This window comes from Sapajus apella, unplaced genomic scaffold (genome assembly GCF_009761245.1).
Source record: "Sapajus apella isolate SASKATOON/1434 unplaced genomic scaffold, GSC_monkey_1.0 scaffold184, whole genome shotgun sequence".
Lineage (NCBI taxonomy): Eukaryota > Metazoa > Chordata > Mammalia > Primates > Cebidae > Sapajus > Sapajus apella.
This window is the reverse complement of record NW_022437124.1, coordinates 133,666-158,941: the sequence shown is the minus strand read 5'-3', so window position 1 is coordinate 158,941 and position 25,276 is coordinate 133,666. Positions and strand designations below refer to the sequence as shown.

General features: G+C 36.7%; 3 long non-coding RNA genes and 1 other non-coding gene across 5 annotated transcripts; 1 reads left to right on the top strand and 3 right to left on the bottom strand.

Annotated features, from left to right (window-relative positions):
* Positions 1 to 10: 10 nt before the first annotated feature.
* On the bottom strand, positions 11 to 11,467 carry LOC116543207. Of its 2 annotated transcripts, XR_004265507.1 has the most exons (3): positions 10,893 to 11,467; positions 2,603 to 2,755; positions 11 to 138 (listed from the first exon to the last, which is right to left on the bottom strand). It is a non-coding gene; the product is annotated as an uncharacterized LOC116543207 (long non-coding RNA). The 2 variants fall into 2 exon arrangements; XR_004265506.1 differs by lacking the exon at positions 10,893 to 11,467 and having other exon boundaries at positions 2,603 to 3,969.
* On the top strand, positions 131 to 9,272 carry LOC116543208. The gene is made up of 2 exons (XR_004265508.1): positions 131 to 353; positions 8,692 to 9,272. It is a non-coding gene; the product is annotated as an uncharacterized LOC116543208 (long non-coding RNA).
* Positions 4,163 to 5,616, bottom strand: LOC116543209. Its single transcript, XR_004265509.1, has 2 exons — positions 4,575 to 5,616; positions 4,163 to 4,257 (listed from the first exon to the last, which is right to left on the bottom strand). It is a non-coding gene; the product is annotated as an uncharacterized LOC116543209 (long non-coding RNA).
* An 8,289-nt stretch (positions 11,468 to 19,756) lies between the features above and the next one.
* Positions 19,757 to 19,865, bottom strand: LOC116543231. Its single transcript, XR_004265518.1, has one exon. It is a non-coding gene; the product is annotated as a U6 spliceosomal RNA (small nuclear RNA).
* Between the last annotated feature and the right edge of the window lie 5,411 nt (positions 19,866 to 25,276).

Below are 25,276 nucleotides of genomic sequence, written 5' to 3'. Positions count from 1 at the left end.
TTTTTTTTTTAAATTCCATCAAATTCCTTTTAAAAAAAAAATAGTATTCTTACCTTCTCCTTTTACATGGACTATACTCTGTGTTTTTTTTCCATTGGAAGGTCTAGGTAAAGACTCCAACACTTTCTCAGGGACATACTGTTGAGGTAATATCAAGCATGAGTTTCCATTTAAAAAATTACAATGAGTTGCATAAAAAGTTTCCTATCAATTTTTTTTCTTTTTTTGAAACAGGGTCTCACTCTGTCACCCAGGGCTGGAATGTAGTGGCATGATCATGGCTCACGGCAATCTTAACCTCCCGATCTCCAGCAATCTTCCCACCTCAGCTTCCTGAGTAACTGGAACTACAGGTGCGTACCATCATGATAGGCTTTTTTATTGTTATTTTTGTAGAGACAAGGTCTCACTCTATTGCCCAGGCTGGTCTCAACCTCCTGGTGTTTTTTGTTTTGTTTTGTTGTTTTTCAGTCAGAGTCTCACTCTGTCACCAGGTGCCAGGCTGGAATGCAGTGGCATGATCTCGGCTAACTGCAACCTCACCCTCTCGGGTTCAAGCAATTCTCCAGCCTCAGCCTCCTGAGTAGCTGGGACTACAGGCCTACACCACCACACCCAGCTAATTTTTTTTATATTTTAGTAGAGATGGGGTTTCACCATGTTGGCCAGGATGGTCTCTATCCCTCGACCTCATGATCCACCCACCACCTCGGCTTCACAAAGTGCTGGGATTACAGGCGTGAGCCACCATGCCCGGCCCAAACTCCTGGTCTTAAGTAATCCTTTCACTTCTGCCTCCCAAAGTGTTGAGATAACCAGTGTGCACCACCACACCCCGCACTAATCAATTTACTTAAAAAATTTCAGTTTACCCAAGCTTGGTGGCTCACTGTTAAAATCCCAACCCTTTGCAAAACCAAGATACTTGAGCTTGGAGTTCAAGACAAGCTTGGGTAACATAATGAGAACCTGTCTCTACAAAAAAAATACCAAAATGAGTTAGTCATTGTGGTGTGTGCCTGTAGCTCCAGCTACTTGGTAGGCTTATGTGGGAGGATTACTTGAGCCTGGGAGGTGGAGACTGTAGAAAGCCAAGGTCATGCCACTGCATTCCAGCCTAGGCAACAGAGCAAGACTGTCTCCCCCTAAATTTCAATTTACTATTTTAAAACTAATTTGTCTTAAAAAAATAAGAGAAGCATGTACTGAAGACCAAAGCATTCCAGTAAAGAATGTCATCTACACTTTCTAGATCAGGCTCATCTGTTATCTTCGTATGTCCATTCACTTGCTTATCCAAGCACGGCAGCCCAAAGAAAACATATTCAGAAAAAGAATATCAGCATGTGCATATTTCAGTCAGAAACTAGCTTCAAGGTACCTAACTCTACTTTGTAATCTCCACCAAAAATAAGAAAACATTTTAAAAATACATACTGGCAGCCGAGCGCAGTGGCTTATGCCTGTAATCTCAGCACTTTGGGAGGCTGAGTCGGGAGCATCACGAGGTCAAGAGATCGAGACCATCCTGGCCAACATGGTGAAACCCCGTCTCTACTAAAAAATACAAAAATTAGCTGGGCATGGTGGCGCACGCCTGTAGACCCAGCTACTCAGGAGGCTGAGGCAGGAGAATTGCTGGAACCTGGGAGGCAGAGGTTGCAGTGAGCCTAGATTGCACCACTGCTCTCCAGCCTGGTGCCTGGAAACAGAGCAAGACACTGTCTCAAAATATAAATGTATATATGATATATATATATATTATAATGTTATCCATATATGTTACATATATAATATGTATGATATGTTATACATATGATATATATTTTGGCCAGTTGGATTGGCTCACGTTTGTAATTTCAGCACTTTGGCAGGCCTAGGGGAATGTACCACTTGAGATCAGGAGTTTGAGAGCAGCCTGACCAATACAGTGATACTCTGTGTCTACCAAAAATAAATAAATTATCCCAGATTGGTAGTGTGCACCTATAGTCCCAGCTGCTTGGGAGGATGAGACAAGAGAATTGCTTAAACCCAGGGGGTGGACATTGCACCACTGCAGTCCAGCCTGGGTAGAAGAGCAAGATTCCATCTGAAAATGTTATGTATATACAAATATATATATATATAATACATATATAATGTATATGTATATATAATATATATATGTATATATAAAATTATATATATTTTATAAAATATATACGTATATAATATATATATCTATATAAGACATATATAAATATGTATTACTTGGTGTCATACATACAATATTAAAAAAATTAAATATCCTCATATAAATATTTCAGTGTTAAGATATTTATGATAGAAAACTTGGAAATATGTCATATTGAGTATCAATAAAACACCATAGAAGATGCTTCATTTAGGTAAACAAAGACTTCGAAAACACTACATTTTTGTTATAAAATCCTTACTGACAGAAAAACAGAGGTTCAATAGAATGATAATATAGTAATAAAATTTGTTATATTTAAATAAAAGCAAGCAAATATGTGACCAACTGTGAAAATACTGCTTTTTTTTTTTTTATTATATTTTTAGTTCTGGAATATATGTGCAGAACATGCACGTTTGTTACCTAGGTATACACGTGCCATGGTGATTCGAGGCATCCATCAGGCCAGGGGCAGTGAACCACAGCTTTAATCTTAAGACTTTGAGAGGCCAAGGTGGTTGTATTGCTTGAGCCCTGGAGTTTAAAACCAGCCTGGGAAAAATGGTCAAACCCCATCTGTACAAAAGACACATAAATTAGCTTTGCATGGTGGTCCATGCCTGTAATCCCAGATACTCAGAAGACTGAAATGGAAGGATTACATTACCCTGTAAAGTCAAGGCTGCAGTGAGCTGAAATTGCGCTACTGCACTTTAGCATAGGCAACAAAGTGAGACCCTGTCAAGAAAGAAAAGAGAAAAGGAAAGAAAAGGATGAGAAAGAAAAGAAAAAGAGAGAGAGAAAGAACAAACTTCAAAAGTGTAGCAAGCTTTCTTTAAAAGGAAGAAAAAAAAACATTTATTTAGGAAGTATCTAAAATGTGCCAGGATTCTATTTCACATTTGCTGTACATAGTGTAATTATAAAAAATAATTTTGATGATGGCTTTCTGCCCATTCCAGGGAGTTAAGAGCAAACTGATGGATAGGATCTTTTGTTCTCTCCATTCAGAATTTCCTCCTCTTAGACTTTCACATGGCTGGCTCTTTCTCATCCTTTAGTTGGCAGCTTAAATCTGATCTCAGAGGGCTGTTCTCTGACCACAGATTTCCAGTCCTACTCCCATTCGCATCCTAACTACAAACTTTGTTATCTTCTAACATTTTCTGTTTTCTTTATGGAAAGCATTTATAGTGAGAAGTATTTGCTCTTTTTCTGTTCTTACTGCTATAGCATAAGATCTCATCTTGTATATTCAGCATCTCACTGACTAGCAGAGTTTATGATCTATAACCAAAATAAATTCTAGGTCAAATCACTTAAAATTTCATCAGAAAGTCTCATGTGCCAAACCCTGTGTTCCTACAGGACATCTTCATTCGTAGTAGCCTGCTGAAACTGAACACACCCCTACCCCAAATTTAAAATCCACGTGCCATTTCCTACTTTTCCATTCTTTTCTTGATGCTACTGCCATTTTATCATCCTTCAGGTTTACAAAAATTTTCCTCGAGATTTACTAAGTCACAGAATACTGAATACTGCTGTGATCATTTTGTCTCGAATGTGTAAACATATTTTCCAGATTACATATGCTTTTACATTTCCTACTACTTCTGTTTATTACACATACCTTAGTACCATTTTTATGAACAAGGTCAATGACAATAAATAATTTTTCCCAAGGTCCCATACCTAGTAAGTGGCAGAACCAGGATGCTAACATGTCTTTTGACTTCTACTTGGTGCTGGTAAAACTATGCACAAGCTGCTTCTAGCAAAAAATCAGGCCCCTCCCATTTCTCTCCATAGACATAACATTACAGTACACAATTATTACTTTATACTTCTGCTGCTATAAGTGTGGCTGCCACAGTAGTATTTAGTGTGTTCTCTTTTTGAAAATGACTTCCACTTACAACACTAAACAATTGTAATTACAGTCCCACATAGTTATTATTCCTCATGCTTTTTCTATTAACCTAAAATGTTCATTGTAGATCTGTATTGGACAATCAAAATATATAAACATACTAAAATCCCAGCATTATCTTTTCAAGTTCCAATTTCAATAAAAACTACAATTCAGGCCGGGCGCGGTGGCTCAAGCCTGTAATCCCAGCACTTTGGGAGGCCGAGGCGGGTGGATCACGAGGTCAAGAGATCGAGACCATCCTGGTCAACATGGTGAAACCCCGTCTCTACTAAAAATACAAAACATTAGCTGGGCATGGTGGTGCGTGCCTGTAATCCCAGCTACTCAGGAGGCTGAGGCAGGAGAATTGCCTGAACCCAGGAGGCGGAGGTTGCGGTGAGCCGAGATCGCGCCATTGCACTCCAGCCTGGGTAACAAGAGTGAAACTCCGTCTCCAAAAAAAAAAAAAAAAAAAAAAACTACAATTCAAACTGTTTCTAACTCTCCTTTTGATTTTGCACATCCAGACGTACCACAGAATGATACATTTGGCCACAGCTTAACCTGAAATAATTCTTTTTCTTTTTTTCTTTTTCTTTTTCTTTTTTTTTAAATAAAGATGGGGTTTCACCATGATGGCCAGGATGGTCTTGAACTCCTGACCTCAGGTGATCCACCCACCTCGGCCTCCCAAAGTGCTAGGATTACAAGCCTGAGCCATAGCGCCCGGCCCTGAAATAATTCTTTAGATTTTAGATAAACTTATTTTGATAACACAAAGTGATTTTTCACAAATTCTAAGCTTTATTTGGCTGGGACTATAGTATACTTTTTCCTTAAATGAATCATGCAAATTACAGAATTATACTATGAAGCAGTAATTTACTTAGCACCTATTATTAATTATGAGCTAAAAAATGAGAAAATGATTGTGGGTATATGCAGGAGGAAATTATTTGCATAAATCACATCTTGTGGGGGAAAATGAGAATTTAGTTCATAGTAGTACCTCATTTAAGTGGGTTGGCTCTGCAAATAGTGTTAGTTGCTTTTATTCTGTTTGTCAAAAAGATAAAGATAAATGTATATATTCTGCTCTTCCAAAGGAAAAAAAAAAAAAAAAAAGAACAAATCTTGTGGACAATAATTGTTGAATGACAGCCACACATAGATAACTAAAGAGAAAGCTGTAACTAAATATGCTGACAATGAAGACATAGGTGGGCTGAAAGACCGATCACTAAAGAAATCAGATCTACAAGAAATTTTATTAGGTGGGGATAAATCATTTTTAAAATGTGAGCATGAAGGGGCAAACAGCAAACAAGCCTAGTCAATTTAATCTGATCTTCAGCCAAGAAAAACAAGAAACAACATGACATGCAGTAGTATACGGAGAAATAGATATGTAACAGAGCCTTTTATTCCTTTATAGCCCTAACAATACAGGTTAATACTTAATGCTACAATTCATTTTTTAAAAATATTTATGTGATACAGAGTTTAATTTTATTACTATAAAACATTCAATTAGCTAACCAATGTCATGTATCACTACCTGAAAGACCGTTATTACTACAGAGAGGGAAAATTAGAATTTTCCATCAACTTTCCACCTACAGAAAGAATTGGTCACCAGAATTCTAAAGAGTAATGCATGGCTTATAAAGGCATATTTATTAGAAGCCTGAGTTGGAGCTAATAAAATGTTTAAAAAATTTTAGTCTAAAATCACAATCTAAGATTCCAGTTGAATTATACTAGAAAATATATTCTAACCCTCTTTGCTATTAATGACCTATTTCTAATTTATTTCCTTTTATTTATGGCATCATTTCTCAGAATAACACATCAAAACTTATACATCCTTAAACATTAAAAAAAATAATACAAATGTAAGCAAGATTTTTAACTGCAGTATTTAATCAGTACATTATGTGTACTACTTATAACATTACATTATATAAAATTTTATTCTTCTGTTTACTCAGATTAAACAACTATTAAGGCTGAATGTGGCAACTCATGCCTGTAACCCCAGCACTTTTAGAGGCTGAGGCGGGCATATCATGTGAGTCCAACAGTTAAAGATCAGCCTGGGCCACAAGGCAAAACCCCATCTCTACAAAAAATAGAAAACTCAGCCAAGCATGGTGACAAAGGCCTACAGTGCCAGCTACTTGAATGGCTGAGGTGGGAGGATCACCTGAGCCCAAGAAGTGAACACTGCAGTGAGCCAAGATCCCACCATTGCACTCCAGCCTGGATGACAGAGTCAAACTCCATCTCGAAAAAGCAACAATTACAATGCTTCCTACACAGAAGACTGCATTCCAGGTTCTCCAGGATACACACAAATAAGTCTATGACCGCCAGTATCTTGTAGTATGCAGAAACTTCAAATGATTATTTAAACAACTAAATATAAAAATTTCTGAAATTTTACATTTCTGAATGTAATATAAAGACTTTGAGTGGATGTTTTAAATCAACTACAATGACAAAATTATGGTGTTAAAGTTTTACCATATTGGTATTAAGAGTCTGTTTATGTAACTGATAATTTGCAGTAAAATATATGTTATTCATTAGACGAAGTATTTTACATATACAATTTATGGACAACTTATAATACACACAAAAATCCATTTGTAATACAAATTTTGATAACAGAAATTTAAATTTCTACAATTTATATTTTTAAAGCAGATACAATCTGGTCATGTTGCCCAGGCTGTTCTCAAACTCCTGGGCTCAAGCAATCCTCCTGCCTCAAACCCCCAAGTAGCTGGTACTACAGGTGTACACCACCCTAACCAATTAGTATTCTACAAATATTAATATTATTTTAGTCTCACTATAGAATAATATAAGTAGAAAAACAAATCTCTCCTCAAAACTACATGATACAAAAATACTAAGTGTCCAAAAAAAGCTATATGCTATGTGCTGTACAGTTTTGTAAATAAAAGGTACCAGGGAGATTCCCTGATAACTACAAGTAATTTGATTCATGGAAGAATTATACAGGCATAAATATTATGAAAGTAGCACTAGTATGATTTAAAAGCCAATATTAATATTTATCCAAATAAACCTTAACCAAATTTTATGTTTCCTTTCTTAGGGAAAGCATTTTCTAATTTGATTTTCCTGTCACTATGCATTTTCCAGTTCATTGTCTTTCAGCCCCCACCCCATCACAGTACTTAATTATCTTTTGTTAGTTATCAAGGTTAAACAATTTTTTTTTAATCAACTAGCCATGTCCATGCTTTTCTCTAACCAACTTTTTATTCCAACATAGAAAAAGATAAACCACTGCTAAATTTTAAAAGTTATTAATATGCAAAACTTGACTGAGTGAGAAAATTAATTTTACAAGAGGCCACTTTAACTTGGTGGTAACAGTCAAGCTGTCATCTTCTCGCTTAGGGCATGAATTAACACACAGTTCATGGAAAATGCTTTAGAGCAAAAATATACAATGAATATGAGCAAGTTGTTCTTTACAAATTTTTTAACTGCCAGTTCATATTCAGCTTCTCCCTCCAAAAAACAAATTCACAATCTGGGAAAAGGTCAGCTATCTGTGCATTAAATAATGTTTCTTGATATAATTATCTGTTTTAGAAATAGGCTTCAGGTTTTTAAGTCTCTATGTACAATAGTCAATGAAAAGTGACCTTCAGCTGCATGTAACAAATAGTGACAGCCAATATATACCAGTGCCTGATGATAATTTTCCCTGACAAATTATCTATTCTGAAGTTGTACTTAAAATTCAACTAATAAATGACATAACTTTTGTTACCTAAACTGGAAGAAACCTGATGACCTAAAAGAAGGTAGAAACATCCACTGTTTCTTTTCCATTATCTATCTTTGGTTCAAAGACTAATCTGTCACTTCAAATTGGTAGTCTTGATTCCTCAGCATAGAAGCCACTTAAAGTCCCATTGCTTTCTTTTGTCCCAAAACAGTGCAGGGAATCACCTGCAATATTTGAAATGTGTGAATGCTAAGTACACAGAAGTCTAATAACAAAGGTATATGTTCTCTTTGATAATACTCTTCCCAGAAAGATTAATACATTAACAATAATAAAAATTCAATTTTACTCTATACGTCCTACATTTTTCAGGTCCACATTAACTAGGAAGCCCTTAAATCCTTCACAGGTAGGGCCGGGCACAGTGGCTCACACCTAAAATTCCAGCTCTTTGGGAGGCCAAAGTGAACAGATCACATGAGGTCAGGAGCTCAATACCAGCCTGGCCAACATGGTGAAACCCTGTCTCCACTAACAATGCAAACCTTAGCCAGGAGTGGTGGCAAACACCTGTAATTCGAGCTACTAGGGCCGCTAAGGCAGGAGAATCGCTTGAACCCTGGAGGTGGAGGTTGTGGTGAGCTGAGATCATGCCACTGTACTCCAGCCTGGGTGACGGAGCAAGACTCCCTCTTATAAAAAAAAAAAATCTTCATAGGCACTGAGATATCGAAGGAGAGAGACTGCTGGAAAAACAGAGTCCTGGTAGTCATACGCTATTTCCCTAAGTACTATCTAAATATCTTTCTTCCTATTGGCTTCCAGATTCCACTTCTGCAGGGCTCCATGGCAGTCTCCAATCTGTGAAAGCACAGATTCCTGAAAGGATGGCCTCAAATGACCAGGAGTGACTCTCTACATACCTGCTTCTGAATGACAACCTAACTGGAGTCTCCATCAACTGCCCCATCATAGACACACCTCCAATTACCCAACTGAACTTCATGACCGATTGGCCAGTCAACCATGTCCCTGACCCAGCCTACACGAACACTGGAAGGTCATCAAAAGCAGCAGAGGTGAGGAGGTACCTGCCCTGGGCTACAGATCTATATAGTTCAGCAATCTCCGCCCCTAGTACTCAAGAAGCTCTAAGCCACCCTTCTGTAAGTCAGAATGGAAGCACGTGATACCACATTTCTATCTGCTGTAGAGACCCTTCCCAGTGTCTCAAAATGTTTTAGCATCTGTCAGTAAAATTGTTCAAGTTTTTCAGTTATTGATAAAAAAAAAAAAGCACCTATTTAAAGCTCCCTTGAACTCTCTATTTTAATGTCTTTGTAAATTCCCAACATCTTGTGTTCATCTTTGTAATTTATCTTTATTAAACTTGTCATAAACTCCAATATTCTGATTTCTTACTGAAGAATCCGTATTCCTATCCAATCCAGTGTTGTTTCACTTCAAACTTGACCTTCCCCCTGCTCATTCCATTCTTCCCACTTCCATTGGGTTTATCAGTTAATTTCATTCTCATTCTATCCACTGGGTGCACCAGACTCACTGCCCATTTGTATCATCCTCCTCCTCCTCATCATTATTATCTGAGACAGAGTCTCGCTCTGTCACCAGGCTAGAGTGCAATGGTGCGATCTCGGCTCACTGCAACCTCCACCTCCCTTCTTCAAGCAAGTCTTCTGCCTCAGCCTCCCATGTAGCTGGAACTGCAGGTGCCCGCCACCATGCCAAGCTACTTTGTTTTGTATTTTTAGTAGACTGATTTTCAACATTTTGCCCAGGATGGTCTGGATCTCTTGACCCCATAATCTGTCTGTCTCAGCCTCCGAAAGATCCGGGATTACAGGTGTGAGCCACCACGGCGCAGCTGTAATCCCAGCTATTTGAGAGACTGAGGCAAAAAAATCTCTAGAACCCAGGCAGCAGAGGTTGCAACAAGCCAAGACTGCACCCCTGCACTCAAGCCTGGGCGAGAGAGCAAGACTGTCAACAACAACTAGAAAAAACACCCATGAAATAAAACCGAAGTACTGGGCTTTAAAATGAGTTTAAATCTCATTTCTGCCACTTGCTATGTCCAAAAAGAAAAGTATCTTAATGTATTTGAGTCTCAGGTCCTCTATCTAGAAAAACACTTGACCAGAATATTTAACACACGTTGAAGTACTAGAGGTTATGATCCTTAAATTTCTGAATTTAAGAATGATTCCTTAAATTTCTGAAATTCTGCCTGCTTTTGATTGTCTATAGGAAAATTGGGGATACATAGCCAGCAGAATTTGAAAAAAGTAATAGAACAAAATAAACACCAAAAGCAGAGAAAAACACTTTAAAACATAAAGACAAGGTTATGGAAATGTCATGGAAAAAGAAAAAAAGACTTAAAAAAAGGTATTGTAGCAGTTGAAATACTATCCTAAAGGGAAAACCAAACTGGGAAGTCAAATAATTTCTCTCTAAGACTTGCCTTATCTTGGTTTTGTAAAATTTACAATCCTATGGCCAAACCTTTACACTGCCCTAAAGCCTTTGATGGTAAAGATAAGATATTGGTTACCACTGCAATTTATCAAATTTAGTAGGACAAACTGTTAGACCAACCTCATTTCTAATAAACCATAAATGAGAGTTAACATATAACTAGATTCGACTGTATTAATTAATCGGATGCTAACATATATCTTGATGCAATTGCTGCACAGATATTCTTCCATCTATGCTGAGGAGCAAAACAAAGATTTGGAAACCAGGCAGGCTGATGGTTTAACTGTGAGTCAGCTACTTTTTTAACTATGGGGTCATGAGCCAATTAATCAACCTTTCTAAACCACAGTTGGCTATTTAATAAACAGTAGGTTGTAAGAACACAGATGTTGTGATGGCTTTATGACATAAATGTGTAGCACATAATAGGGTGGTTAGCCCAGAATACAACACTCAACAGATACTAGTTTCTTCCATCTCTATTTCCTTAGTTAATGTAATTTTTTAAATCTGTAAAATCCTACCTCGCAGCAGATTCATCAGAACTCCCAGAATCTATTAAAGGAAAAGGGAAAATGCATTATAAATCAATAATAAATATATAGAATATTAAAAACATAAGAAGGCACAGTCGTGTATGCCTATAATCTCAACTACTTGGGAGACAGAGGCAGGAGGATCACTTGAGAAACCCAGAAGTTTGAGACCAGTTTGGAAAACATAGCAAGATTCTACCTTCATAAAAAAAATTAGGCACATTTGTGTGCATGGTTTAGACCATTTTTCTTTAAATTATACGACTGATTTTTTTTTACAAAGCATTCCTTTGGGAGCATACCTTAGCTCTTATAAGAATTAATATAAATTATACATACTGGTATGTGATGAGTGCAGTAAGAACTCTTCCTTACTTTGTATTTATTAAATGCAAAGAATAAATTTCTCAAAATTTGGTATCTACAAGTGAACTGCAGAATATAAGTCATTGTAGACAAACCACATGGGATTCACTAAAACTGGTATTGTTATCAGAACGGTGTTATGAGTGACCAGTGTCAAAGAGCATGATTTCTGAACCAAAATATGAAGGGCAGTTAAAACAGAGTATATAGTACTTCCCTTATCCACGACGTATGAAAAAGACATACTTGCCACGTTTTTCTCTACTCTCACACCACAGAAACAATCATCAACAAAGAAGGCTTCCGTGATCAAATGTGGGGAGGGTTTTTTCCCCACCAACAACAAGCAATCATTTCTACACATGATACAAGCTGGGTGTCCTCTAATTTGGTTCTCATACTCTATCTGCAGATAGCAACAGATTCCACAGGTAAAGGGCTCCGTCCCATGACACTGCCTCCCTACATCAATCCTAAGTCTGAAACTCCAGAACTTCTGACCAACTGGCTTCAATTTGGGGTTCAACTGAGGTTCCCAGGACTCCCTCTTTGGGTTAGATTGAATTGCTGGCATAGCTTGAAGTACTGAGAGAAACATGTTTACCAGTTTGGTATGAATGACATTACAAAAAGTACAGATGAAGAGATGCACAGTGCAAAGTGTGGGGGAAGTGGAACAAAGATTACATGCCCTCCCAGGACACAGCATCCTTCAAGAAACAATGTATTCAGCGAACTGGAAGCTCTCTAAGCCCAGTCCCTATGGGTCTTTATGAAAGCTTTATTACATATGCACCACTGATTAAGTAAAGCACTGGCCATTGGTGACTGAAAACCTTCAGGCTTTCTCTTCGCCCCAGAGTCTGCAGTGAGACAGGGGATCTCAACCCTCTAATCAATGTCTTCACGATAGTGATCAGTTGCCATCCTGAATCTACATAGGGGTTTCCAGCCATCAGTCATGAGCATACAAAAAGACATCATCAGTTTGGAATTTCTAACGATTTCAAGAATTGTACACCAAGAAATGAGTCAACGTCCAAACAGAATTTACATTCGCAGTTATTATTTCTGTGGTTACAGTTAATAGTCAACTGTATTCCAAAAATATCATATGGAAAACTTAAGAAATAAACATGTCATAAGTTTCTGTGTGCCATTCTGAGAAGTGCAATGAAACCTTTAGCCCCCTCCAGCTAGAGCAGGATGTGAATTATCCCTTTGTTCAGTACATCCACCCTGCATATGCTGTTCACCCATTAGTCATCAACACGGTCTCCTGTTGCCAGCCAACAACATCATGAAGGCCTGAAGATCCATGGTCACGCACAGCTCATGATCTTTTTTCTGACTTAGATTCAGGGGGCGCATAGTGGCCTAACACTGCATTACAATGCCTACATCATTCACCTCACTGCATCTCATTACGCAGGCATGGTATCCCTTCACATCATCACAGGAAAAAGGATGAGAACCATCATAACAATATATTTTATTATGAGTTAATGTTGCTAATTTCTCACTGTACCTAATTTATAAATTAAATGCCATGACAGATATATATGTCTAGAAAAAATGGCATGTGATTCAGTACTGTTTGTGGTTTCAGGCATTTACTGGGAGTCTTGAAACCTATCTCCTACATTTAAGGGGGAACTACTGCACTTATTTTGTTGAACACAATACAGCCTCTGTAGCTCTGCAGTTAAAACCGTTCAGGTTAAGATAAAACAACTTATCACCGGAAGCCAACAAAACATAGGAATCAGACCAGAAGCAAGGATCCTTGCAAAAACTTTCCAGCTGCCAGTGGAGAAGAGCTCAAGAGAGATCAATGTGTTACTCTGGCTAATACTCTTCTGCGGAAGGTGCTGGGTGGTTTACTCAGTTGTAGCTATATGCTCAACTCTATGTATAACAAGGTCCAAATTCACCTGCCATTTTACCTCCGACAGAGAGAACCACTGGAAAGATCACTCCTTTAAGAGCTTATCCACTCCGAATCACACCTCACATTCAGAGAGAAGCTTAAGAAACACTGGGGAGGGGTGGCAGGCTGCCAGGCAGTACTATCTGATCTGAAAAATATATAGAAAGAAAACTATCAGTGCCCTCTTGCTACCTGAATCTGCCAATGCTTTCCCTTCTCCCTAGCAGGAGAAAAAAATTCTTTTTCAACCTCATATAAAGAAAAATTGTGTGATTTCCTTGCCATCCCTCATGACAGAGAATCAAGTCATAGGTGAGTCATGTCATCGTATTACACACTGTTTTCAAACTCATCCCTCAAAGGAAGAGGATCAATGAGGAGCATGGGTATTTACCTATAGCATTCACTGCCTGGTCTTATTTCCAACTGAAAGTATGTACGGAAGACTTTGTGATTCCAGTTTTATAAAGTACAACCTCTTGAACTTGCTCCCTTCCAAGGAACAGAGAGTCTATCTGAACCCGCCCCATAAACCAAGATGCTCCAGTTTGTGCTGTGTGGTAATGCATGGTGTCATTTTCCTCAACCCTTTCCATTATGTGGCAATTATCTACACAAAACATGTTTTCTAAATATGTAAAGCACATGTCATCAGATCTTATGATAAAACAGAAGAAAAAAGGACAAAGTATATCTTAAATGACTAAGTTCAATTACCATAGAACTTTTTTTTTTCTTTTTCTGAGTTTTTGAGGTTTTTTCCTTTTTTGAGTTTTGCTCGTTACCCAGGCTGCAGTGCAATGGCGCGACCTTGGCTCACCACAACCTCCACCTCCTGGGTTCAAGCAATTCTCCTGCCTTAGCCTCCTGAGTAGCTGAGACTACAGACCTGCGCCACCATGCCCCGCTAATTTTTGTATTGTTAGTAGAGACAGGGTTTCACCATGTTGACCAGGATGGTCTCGATCTCTTGCCCTAGCGATCCACCTGCCTTGGCCTCCCAAAGTGCTGGGATTATAGGCATGAGCCACCAAGCCCAGCCTAGAACTTTAATTTTTTAACTGGTCAAAATATATCCACTGTACTATTTCAACTGTATGACTCTTCTGAAAAAAATTAAAACTATGAAGAAGAAAAAAGATCAGTGGTTGGAGTTGCTAGGAAGAAAGGGAGAGATGAACAGGCATAGTGCTTAGAATTTTCAGGGCATTGAAACTGTTCTGTCTATAATATTAAAATAATAGATACATGTTAGTATACGTTTGTCCAGATTCACAGAATGTACAGTATTAAGAATGAAGCCTGATGTCAACTATGAGCTTTGAATAATTATAATGTGTCAATGTAGGTGATCAGTTGTAACAAATGTACCACTGTGGTGCAAAATACTAATAATGGGAAAGGCCATGCCTGTGTGGGAGGCATGGAAAATAATGAGAAATATCTGTACCTTTCTCTCAGTTTTGCTGTGAACCTAAAACTGCTCTAAGAAATAAAGTTATTGATCTAAAAAAGATTCTCATTGTCTATGCATCCCAGGATTTCCAGAACAAAAACTAAAATGAAAAATAAAAAATATTCACTGAACCTGTTATTATGATATATTTAAGAAAGACATCATGACCCCAAAATTGGAGATCATTAAAGACCAAAGTAATAGCATGTAGGCATTATTCTCAAATTGAAGTAGATAAAATATGTAAAACAAATAAATTTAATTGCATGCTCAGGCAAGAAAATATTGATAAAATGATTATTTTATCTTATTTCACAATTCTAAACAGGGATTTAGCACAACATGAAAACTAGATTATTCATATAGTGAAAATAAAAGACAATTTTTATTCTAATTTTAACTCAGAAATTAGGCTTATTTAATTTAACAATTTTACTGAAAGGTTAATGAGATAAGGAGAACAGACTGTAATTACCTAATATTGCTGTGGTAACTTACAATGAAATATGTCACCAAAACTCAAAAAATAACCAGCATTGCAACTAATCATGGATCATACCACAGAAACTAGTGCCAAGTTACCTTATATTATTCGCTGTTAAAATGAAATTTTTAAACAACACCAAATATTAAGTTGGGGCCAAAACTTTTGTGCAGAAGAGATTTTGTATAGCAGGCAAAAGACTGACATCCTTAGAAAGGAGGGTGTGCAAGGCTGTCCCCTTGGCAGGTGTTTAGGAAATTGAAATTGAGAGGGTTCCCACCATTTCCCTGAGAATAATGGCTCACTATGTCTAAAGTGTTTATTGAAGCAATGTGGTTACCCTGAACAGATGTTTTCCTTCTGGGAGTCTGGAATTTGGGTACATGTGAGGGAGAAAACCTCCATTTTGAAAACTTGGGTACTGAGTCTCTAACAACATTCTGGTACCTGCAGACATCACTGCACATGTGTGGCCAAAACGTGAGGCTGGGAGAATTAAGCAGTTCCTGGGAACTCCACAGGAGAGAATTCCTGGAAACTTGTGCTTGGTTTCCTCCAGACTTGACCACAAACACCTTTTCCCTCTAATTTTGCCTGTACCCTTTCATTGTAATAAAGATCTGAGTATTTAATTTATTAAATAAATTAAATTATCTGAGTATTTAATTGATGACTATTTTCTGTGTACTGTGAGACCTACTGAATCACCAAACCTGGGGTGGTCTTGGAAACCCTTGATACAAATACATCATATAAGATCTTTATTAAGTTGATATGATATACATGACTGTCGTCACATGGTTATTTCATAGAATAACTTTCCCTAATCTGTTTTTCTTTTATTTTCTTTTTTCTCCTTGATGTTTGACTTGGAGATTCTTGTATTTCTCTAACTGAATAAAGCCATAAAAGGAATAAAACAATTATTTCAGAAAATAATGTGAAAAAGCAGCAATCCTAGTTTAACCAGAATAAAAAAATGATGTTTGACAGTATGTTCTACAATACAATGTTTCTTAAAAAAAAAAAAAAAAGAAAAAAGAAAAAAGAAAAAGGTAGTCAATTATCTGCAACTCAATTGGGGCTTAATTTCTTTTTCTAACAATTGTGCAGGCCAGGTGCAGTAGTAACATCCTAGCATTTTGGGAGGCTGCTGCAGAAGGATTATTCGAACCCAGAAGTTCCAGACTAGCCTGGGCAATACAGTGAGACTTCATCTAAAATATAAACAAATACATACACATATACATACACACATACATACATACCTTAAAAATAAAAATAGCTAAGCATGGTGGTGTAGGCCTGTAGTCCCAGCTACTTGGGAGGCTGAGGAGAAAGGGTCATGTAAGGCCAGGAAGCAGAAGTTGCAAGGGAGCCAAGATTGCACCACTACACTCAAGTACTGGCAACAGAGGGAGACACTGTCTCAAAAATAAACAGATAACCAAATCAATCAGTAAATAATTGTGTATCCAGCTAGATGTAATCACACATGACCACAGTTCCAGCTACTCAGGAGGATGAGGTAGGAGGACTGATTAAGTCCAGAAGTTCAAGGCTACAGTGAGCTGTAATTGTACCACTGAATAGACACTGTATTCTAGCCTGGGCAACATAGAGATACCCAATTTCTTATAATAATAATAATTAATTATTTAAGTAATTTGTATAACTGGAGAACTCATCATTCAAGTAACTTGAATACATGGAGGAAAACATACGACCACTGAGTAAAGTACAGCAGTCCACTACTGATTATAGAGTTCCTTTTACTTGGTTGTAATCTTTTTTTTTTTTTTCAGACGGAGTTTCACTCTTGTTACCCAAGCTGGAGTGCAATGGCGCGATCTCGGCTCACCGCAACCTCCGCCTCCTGGGTTCAGGCAATTCTCCTGCCTCAGCCTCCTGAGTAGCTGGGATTACAGGCACGCACCACCATGCCCAGTTAATTTTTTGTATTTTTGGTAGAGACGGGGTTTCACCATGTTGACCAGGATGGTCTCGATCTCTTGACCTCGTGATCCACCCGCCTCGGCCTCCCAAAGTGCTGGGATTACAGGCTTGAGCCACCGCGCCCGGCGGTTCTAATCTTTTTATTTCTTGTAAAACTAGAAACATGGTTCACCCATTAAAGGCAGTTTATCAAAGAACAAGTCAAGAAGTCAAAAGAACTGCTTCCAAAGTGTAGGATGCATTATCCGCTGCTCCCTGCAAATAGTGAATTTGTTCGTAAAGAATCAGCAGGACTTTTAACTTATTAGTGTGTACATATGCGTGTGCAAGATCACATGTACGTGTGTGTATATGTGTGTGTGTGTAAACTATGACAGATAAAACCATTTTGCTTATGTAAGAACATGTAACATAACTTGTACTTCTCACAAAGGAATTGTGTTTTCCTATCTTCTGCACTCAGTAGGTATCTCTAAAACATAATCTCCTATTTGTATGGGTGCATGCCGGTTCAATTTTACAGTTCTTATTGCCATTTACTTATGGTACAAGAAAGGGATTGTTGAATTCCCAGTTCTAAAGATAGTTACTTTCTTAGTGAGACAAATTAATACATAATGCAGTTCACCCTTGAACAGCAAGGGTTCGAACTGCAGGGGTTTACTTATATGCAGGTTTTCTTCTGCCTCTGAAATCTGTAGACAGCAGGATCCATCTCTCCTCTTCCTCCTCAGCGTAATCAACCTGAAAGTAATGAAGATGAAGACCTTTGTGGGGATCCACTTATGTTTTATGAAAAGTCGATATATTTTTCTGATGATTTTCCTTCTTACAGCTTCATTTCTCTAGCTTACTTTGTTGTAAGAACACAGTACATAATAATGCAGCACAAATAAAATAGGTTTTAATGGACTGTTTATGTTATCAGGAAGGCTTCCAGTCAATGGTGGGTTACTAGCAGCTAAGATGAGGAAATTAAATGTTATGCTCAGATTTTCAACTGCACAGCGATTACAGTCCCTAACCCCCATATTATTCATGGGTCTACTCTAATTCTTTATTTACTAAATACAAACAATTTATTATAAAAATAAAACAGAAGATCCCTATGTATAACAAGTTCAATTTGTTATTATGTGACTATAGAGAAAACATACAACGTGCTAACTTAACAATCTTTTTTCTAATTTATGCAAAAAATATTATATAGAATTTTGGGGATTGTAATTAAACAAATGAGTTTTTTTCAGACAATACTGTTTTAGATTATAAATTAGATACATCTACCTTCTTAAATAACTCTGAATTCCAAACTAAAGAAGTTAAATTTTGAAAATTGATTTACATATATGTATATACATATATTTACTTGTAATTTACATATTTTTTAAATGGTCTTTTTCCATTAAAACTACCTTAATCTTACCTCTTACTTTCCTTTTTATCAAGAGGAACAACAAGACAAATCAGAAATTTACTATCAGAAGCCTTACTTGCATTGAAGTATCTTCCTTTATATGTTCCAAAATTTGGTGTCAAATTCTATGTATAAAAAAGTAATAAATTGCTATCTTAATACTGAAATAAAAAATATTTACCAAACATATTAAATTCTTAAACCATTTCAGGCAATATAAATGCTAATACCAGAACTTTAATTTCTGTCCCATAGGCTTCAAAATTTTAAGCTTTACAAGTTTATTAACCTTTTAATTAAAGGAAAAAAAAAAAGCGAAGTACCCATAAATGGAGCACAGCTCAGTAAATTAACTATAGTTAGCTGGACATCGTGCAAAGTGTCCTGTACTGAGAACAAGTCCTTGCTCTGTAACCAACAGGTATTTGTATTCAGACAAGTTGCTTCTCTTAGGCTCCATGGTTTCTTCCAAAAAATAAGGATTCTGCTACCTTACTTCCCTAGGTTGTTAGGAAGATGTAATGAGATTACATACTTAAATGTTCAGAGAAACAGTAAAGCAATGGAATAATTTATTCTTGAACTTTACTGCTGAAACTATTTTATAGGCTGAATAAAGCTCGATGTGTGTTTTTTCATAGGTTCTACTATTCAAATGTTGCAGTTTTCATAAAATATTATTAAGTGCTAATTTTGTTTATTAGTTGTATTTACTGTGGTTTGTAATTCAGGGCATTTTAGCTAATTCATAACTTATAACTAAATTTATATATAAATATATTTTATCTCATTAAAATAGATAACATGATTATCCCCCATTATGGAGCTCATCAGTCACACCAAGATCAGAGAATTAGCAGATGTCAAAACCTGGCTTGGACAACCACCACTCCTTCTCTACCTCCTCAAACTCCGAGTCAGCACATCTGTGCCAGGATGCTGGATCTCCACGGTCCTCTCCAACTAACGTACAAGAAAAAAAACCCTGCTTTTATTGTTTTTCAGATTTATGCAGGAAATGCAAGTTGACATTTTCCCATTTCCAAGACATGTACTAACAATATATTTGCACGTAATATCCCATATGTTACTCAGATCTGTTCTCATTTCATAGATCACCATACATCAATAGTTTTATAGCGATAATCACAATTTTAATATCGGGTGTCTCCTGTTTTGGTTTGATTCACACTGCTTCCTTGGAGCTGGTCAACAAATACTCAAATGACCTTACGGGGCAATGCAAAATATGGAATGCTTTATGAATTTGTGTGCCATCCTCAGGCAGCAGAGACGCTTATGCTTATCTGCTCTCTATTGTCCCAATTTTAAAGTATATGCTGCTGAAGCAAGTACAAAGCCCTGTTTTATACACGGATACTCATGAGTCATAGATGAAGCTTAGCTCTGTTCAATCCAATTCAACTACCTGAGATTCAGAGAATTTTATCTACTGGCTTCCTGTGAGGTGGAACTTTAAAATATATTTAAAACTGGGCCGGGCGCGGTGGCTCAAGCCTGTAATCCCAGAACTTTGGGAGGCCGAGGCGGGTGGATCACGAGGTCAAGAGATCGAGACCATCCTAGTCAACATGGTGAAACCCCGTCTCTACTAAAACTACAAAAAAAAATTAGCTGGGCATCGTGGCGCGTGCCTGTAGTCCCAGCTACTCAGGAGGCTGAGGCAGGAGAATTGCTTGAACCCAGGAGGCGGAGGTTGCGGTGAGCCGAGATCGTGCCATTGCACTCCAGCCTGGGTAACAAGAGCGAAACTGTCTCAAAAAAAAAAAAATATATATATATATATATATATATATTTAAAACTTGAGGTAGATATGCAAGTAGCCTCGGAGATTTTTATTATTGTAGAAATGGATTACTTGAGGGGCCAACTGCAAGTTGGTTCCCACTGCTCTGTGGAAAGATAACATGGAACCTTCTGCGCTCTATCCAAAGCTGCTGCACAGGATATAAAAAAGCCTAAAGATAAAATCTCATAGCAAAAGGGAAAGGGAACTTAATCTCTTCCTGCAACATTATTTCAACAACTCTGACTGGTAGGAACGATCTCAACTAATATTTGTTAGAGAAAAGACCAACAAGGGTCTCAGAGGATAACTGACCATGAAGGCCTAGGCTAAGTCTAGCTAAGATTGGGCTCCAAATCATGTTTTTAGTGTAGGGGAAGCATCAATTTGCTATTTGTGTGGGTAAAGCTAGGAGGCCTGACTCCCAGAGCAGGGTGCTGGGAAGTACATAAACTAATAAACACCATAGCTTTGAACTCTACGTATGAATCACCATGAAAACTGAGGGGTCTGAATCAGTGAATGCATCCTGGTGGCAAAGGTCAATCATGATCAGATTGCAGGACCAGTTGCAATGGCAACAATAAAGCAAGTGAATCCATGGAAATAACAGAATAATTAGAATGGCCTTTTTTCTCCTTTCTGACTTGTAAAGAAAGATTGCCTTCCTTGGACTTAGAAAACACCTTAGCTTCTTGGAAAATTCAAAGAAGGAAGACACAGGAGATAGCTCCAGGGGACACTACAAGATTTTCTGCTAAATTGAACATTTCAAGACCCAATAACTCATTCGAAAAGTCAGGCCAGGCATAGTGGCCAGCACTTTGACAGGCTGAGGCAGGAGGATTACTTATACTCAGGAGTTCAAGACCAGCCTTGGCAACATAGTGAGACCTTGCCTCTATTAACAAAAAGAAAGAAAGAAAAGAAAAAGAAGAAAGGAAGAAAAAAGAAGTCGAAGCTGCGGCTCTATTTTTATCTGATGCATGGGGATTATACTTAGAATAAAATGAAGCACATTGAGATCCCTAGGGATAAAGGTCTTTGAAGTCCTGAAAGAATCTTGCATTCTACTTCTAACTAATCTAGACTTCTGCTCGATTTCTAGCTAAAAAGTGGACTAACTCTTGCTATTTCAAACTACCTGAACCAAACTATGAACTCTCACCTAATATATAAGATTCAATGGTTACAGTTATTTTAAACATCATTTTAGTATTAACTGGCCTTTTAATACAAACACCTTGTCAAACCACGATAAATAGCATAACCTTCTGCATCTCATACACACACATCTTGAGTGAAGACATTAATATTTTGCTGAATAAAAATACTGACAATACCTGATGAGCTGTAATGTACAGGAAGCATGAGGGCTGTTCTAAAATAACAAAGAAATAACTTCATTCAAGAACTTTAATAAAGTCATTACTAAACAGCTAGTTTGATACACTTTATCAATCTAATATCCTGCCTGTCAATGTAGACATAATAACCATTTACATGTAGTAGCTTGTGTCTATAAGCATCTTGGGTGCTCAATTATCAGCCTTGCTGATAATTTACATAATTCCATGTATGTAACTTATCAGCAAGGCTAAAAGAAAGGGACAACAAGGAAGCCTCTTGTTCCACTGGGTTATGATATAACACAAGCTGCTAACTTATAGTCCCTTGATGGCCAAGAAACTGTGCTGAGGTCATTTATATAAAGTAGGCAAAGATTTAAATGAAGATTTCCACATTGCTTTCCTTGTCTCATATATTGTAATTCATATCAGCTAGGGGTCAGATAAGAGCTGTCTACAGCCCTAAAACAATAAATAATAATAATAATGGCAATACTAATAGTCATAAACTAAAAGTCCACACTTCAAAAATTAATAAAACTAATACAAAAACCTTTAGCTAATATAAGATTACAAGACCAAAAACATCAAATTACAAATAACAGACACTCTATATTATATGAGAAAATTATATGTTCTTTATGGTGCCTAGTCCAAATATTTGCTTTTCTACCTATTTGTGTTGATATTTTTCACTATATGCCAATAATTATGTTAATTTCATTAATATTTCTGACTTGAGTGACTCCACTCTAGAACACTTAGGTTTTTATTTTAAACAAGAACTACTGTACTGTCTCAGCCTAGCAACAGCATATATATTTGCTTGGTTTTTCACTAAAAATTCCACCATTTGCTGTCTTTTGCAAATTATAGCACATAAAAGCGGTATGTTTCCATCCTATAAAGCAGAAAAAATAATAAAATAATTCACAAAATTACAAATTTCTCAAATGAAGTAAAAATCTTCTCTAAGATGTTTGAACTTCAACATACAATATAGAAAGGAAGTAAATGAAAACTAGTCCCTTCCTTCTCACTCCTCTGTGATTTCAGATGTGCTGCTCTCTGCCTTGCAAACACCCCTCCCCACATTGACTGTGGTCATCGCCACAACTCCCTTCAAACATACCAGTCCCAAGAATCCTTGCTTTGATCACAGCACTTTGCATGGAATATTGTAATCCCTTCATTGTTTCCCACTGAAACCAAGAGCTTCATGAGGGTAAGGCCTGTATCTTTTATTTCTATAGCCCCCCAAAACCTAAAACATAGTAGCAAATACTTCATTTTTTACATAAATTAATGGTCTAAATTATTACCTCTACAGCAGTGTTTCTTACACTATATTCTAAAGAATATTTGCTTATTGTACCCCAAGAGAGACTTCATGACAATCTGCATATGAGAAGTATTACAAAACTGTATTTTATATCCCATAATCAAGAAATCTCCTGAAATTTACCTAATACCCATTTGACAATACTTTTCGTGGCAAATATTAACATTTAAGGAATTACGAGTTTCAGAGATACAGTTTCCAGAGCTTCCCAATACAGTTGGAGGTTTCCTCTGGGTGGTACAAACTTGCTTGATTCACTTCTATCAATGATGTTAGGATCCCAGATGCCAGTGTCAGGCACTCCTGCTCCAAATGGGTCACTCAGGAAATGAGCTCTAAATTAAGAGTGATTGGCTTCCAATGTACATATTTTCCATATTATTAAATAGTCCATGGGTTTCTTTTAATGCAATAGAACAGATTTTTATCAAAACTGTTATAAAGCTCAGTATGTTCTTTGTAAGAGAGAGAGGTTTAAAAAACTTAAAAATAAATATTAAAAAACCAAAGCTCAGTAAGAAATTCTATTCTCAATTGTAACGGTAATGCTGGGACCCTAATGCAACTCTACTTTTTAAATCCATTTCTACTGGTTTCCATTTAAATGCCTATTCAAAATTATTTTTTATTTTAGGCTAAATATAAAGCAAATACAAATATAATGGCTTATCAATGAAAGTTCTCATACTGATCCATATGGGTTATTTCTAGCACAATGAAAGTCAGTAAGTCACTTGCATTTTTAAGGAAGATTGCTGAGAAGAAAGATATAATGTCTGTAATATGCATAAACTATCCAACTATAACCAGGAGTAACCTAAAAACAACTTGTAGGCATTCATATGGGAAGATGATTATTTGTGGTATAGATAAAGAGTTTTAAACTAAATTCTAAAATTCAACCCCACAACTGAGGGATTTATATAATCTACAGACTATATATTATAAACAAATATGCACTGACTTAAAACCCTTGAAATCTTTATCAAAAATATCCTATAACATAAGAGTTGGAAACTCAAATACTTACCAGGACAAAGGAAGGTTATCTGAGTATGGAAAGTACTGATGTGGCACAGTAGCAAACCGGAGAATATATGCCTTTTATAAAGAAGCACCCTCTGCACAGCAGGCGACCAGTGATAGAAACTCAGGGCCACCATATCTGATTTTTTAGGACAAGTCTGAAGTCCAGATTTCTGCATAAGTCTTCTAAATTTTACATGTTGACTCAATTTATACAGGGAAACAAATCTGTGCACATTTAGAATATAGCCCTTTTGTTTTTATATTTGCTATGAATGTGTAACTAAATGGTTGTGTATAACGTATTTTCTTTCTCTAGTATCATGTTTTACCAAAAAAATGAGGCCCTCATATATAATAGAAACTGCTATTAAGACTCATAGTAACCACTTCAAGAATGTTTCTAACATGTATTCATTTACAACCTATTTGTATATGTACTGCTGCCTAAAGTTTAAGTTGCTGATGACTTTTTAAATAGACAATTTGGTGGTAAGTACTACATTTTAAAAATATGTATACTCTTTACCCATCAATTCCATCATACTAAAATACCCTTAGGAAGTAGAGATACATGCACTTTGTTTTTTTTGCAGCACTTATTTTAAAAAAACACAGATAGAATGAATTGTATAAATAAATTTCTGTTGCAGCCATAGGATGAAATTATATGTGACCACTGAATGTGACAATACATATAGAAGTATGTTGATATGTGAAGATGTATTTTGTTATAGCCAGCAAGGAAAAAAGAATCAGTTTGATTATACACACACACAAATATACTATGGTTTTGTGTTAAAAAATGTGAACAAAATATGATAACATTTCTAATTTCTGGGCATTGGCATTTTAAGGAAAGTTTTTCTTATCTATGATTGCTGCAGTGAGCATGGACAACACTTCTAGTAAAAGTTTATTATTAATGGAATAATTCTTAGAGGAATATGAATCTTGCCCAGATAAAAATAATCTCTTTCTATTTTTTATCATCATTATTATTACTGTGTGTTATTATCTTTGAACTTTTAGCCTCTTCAGAAATAAAAAGGGAATGTTTTTATCTGTCTCCCTTTCACTTCCCAGTTACAGACATAGAGAAAGACAGGTAAGTCAGGATAATCTTTTTTTTTTTTTTTTAATTGCATTTTAGGTTTTGGGGTACTTGTGAAGAACATGCAAGATTGTTGCATAGGTACAGTCAGGCTAATCTTATTGAAAAGAAGAACTTCGAAGAA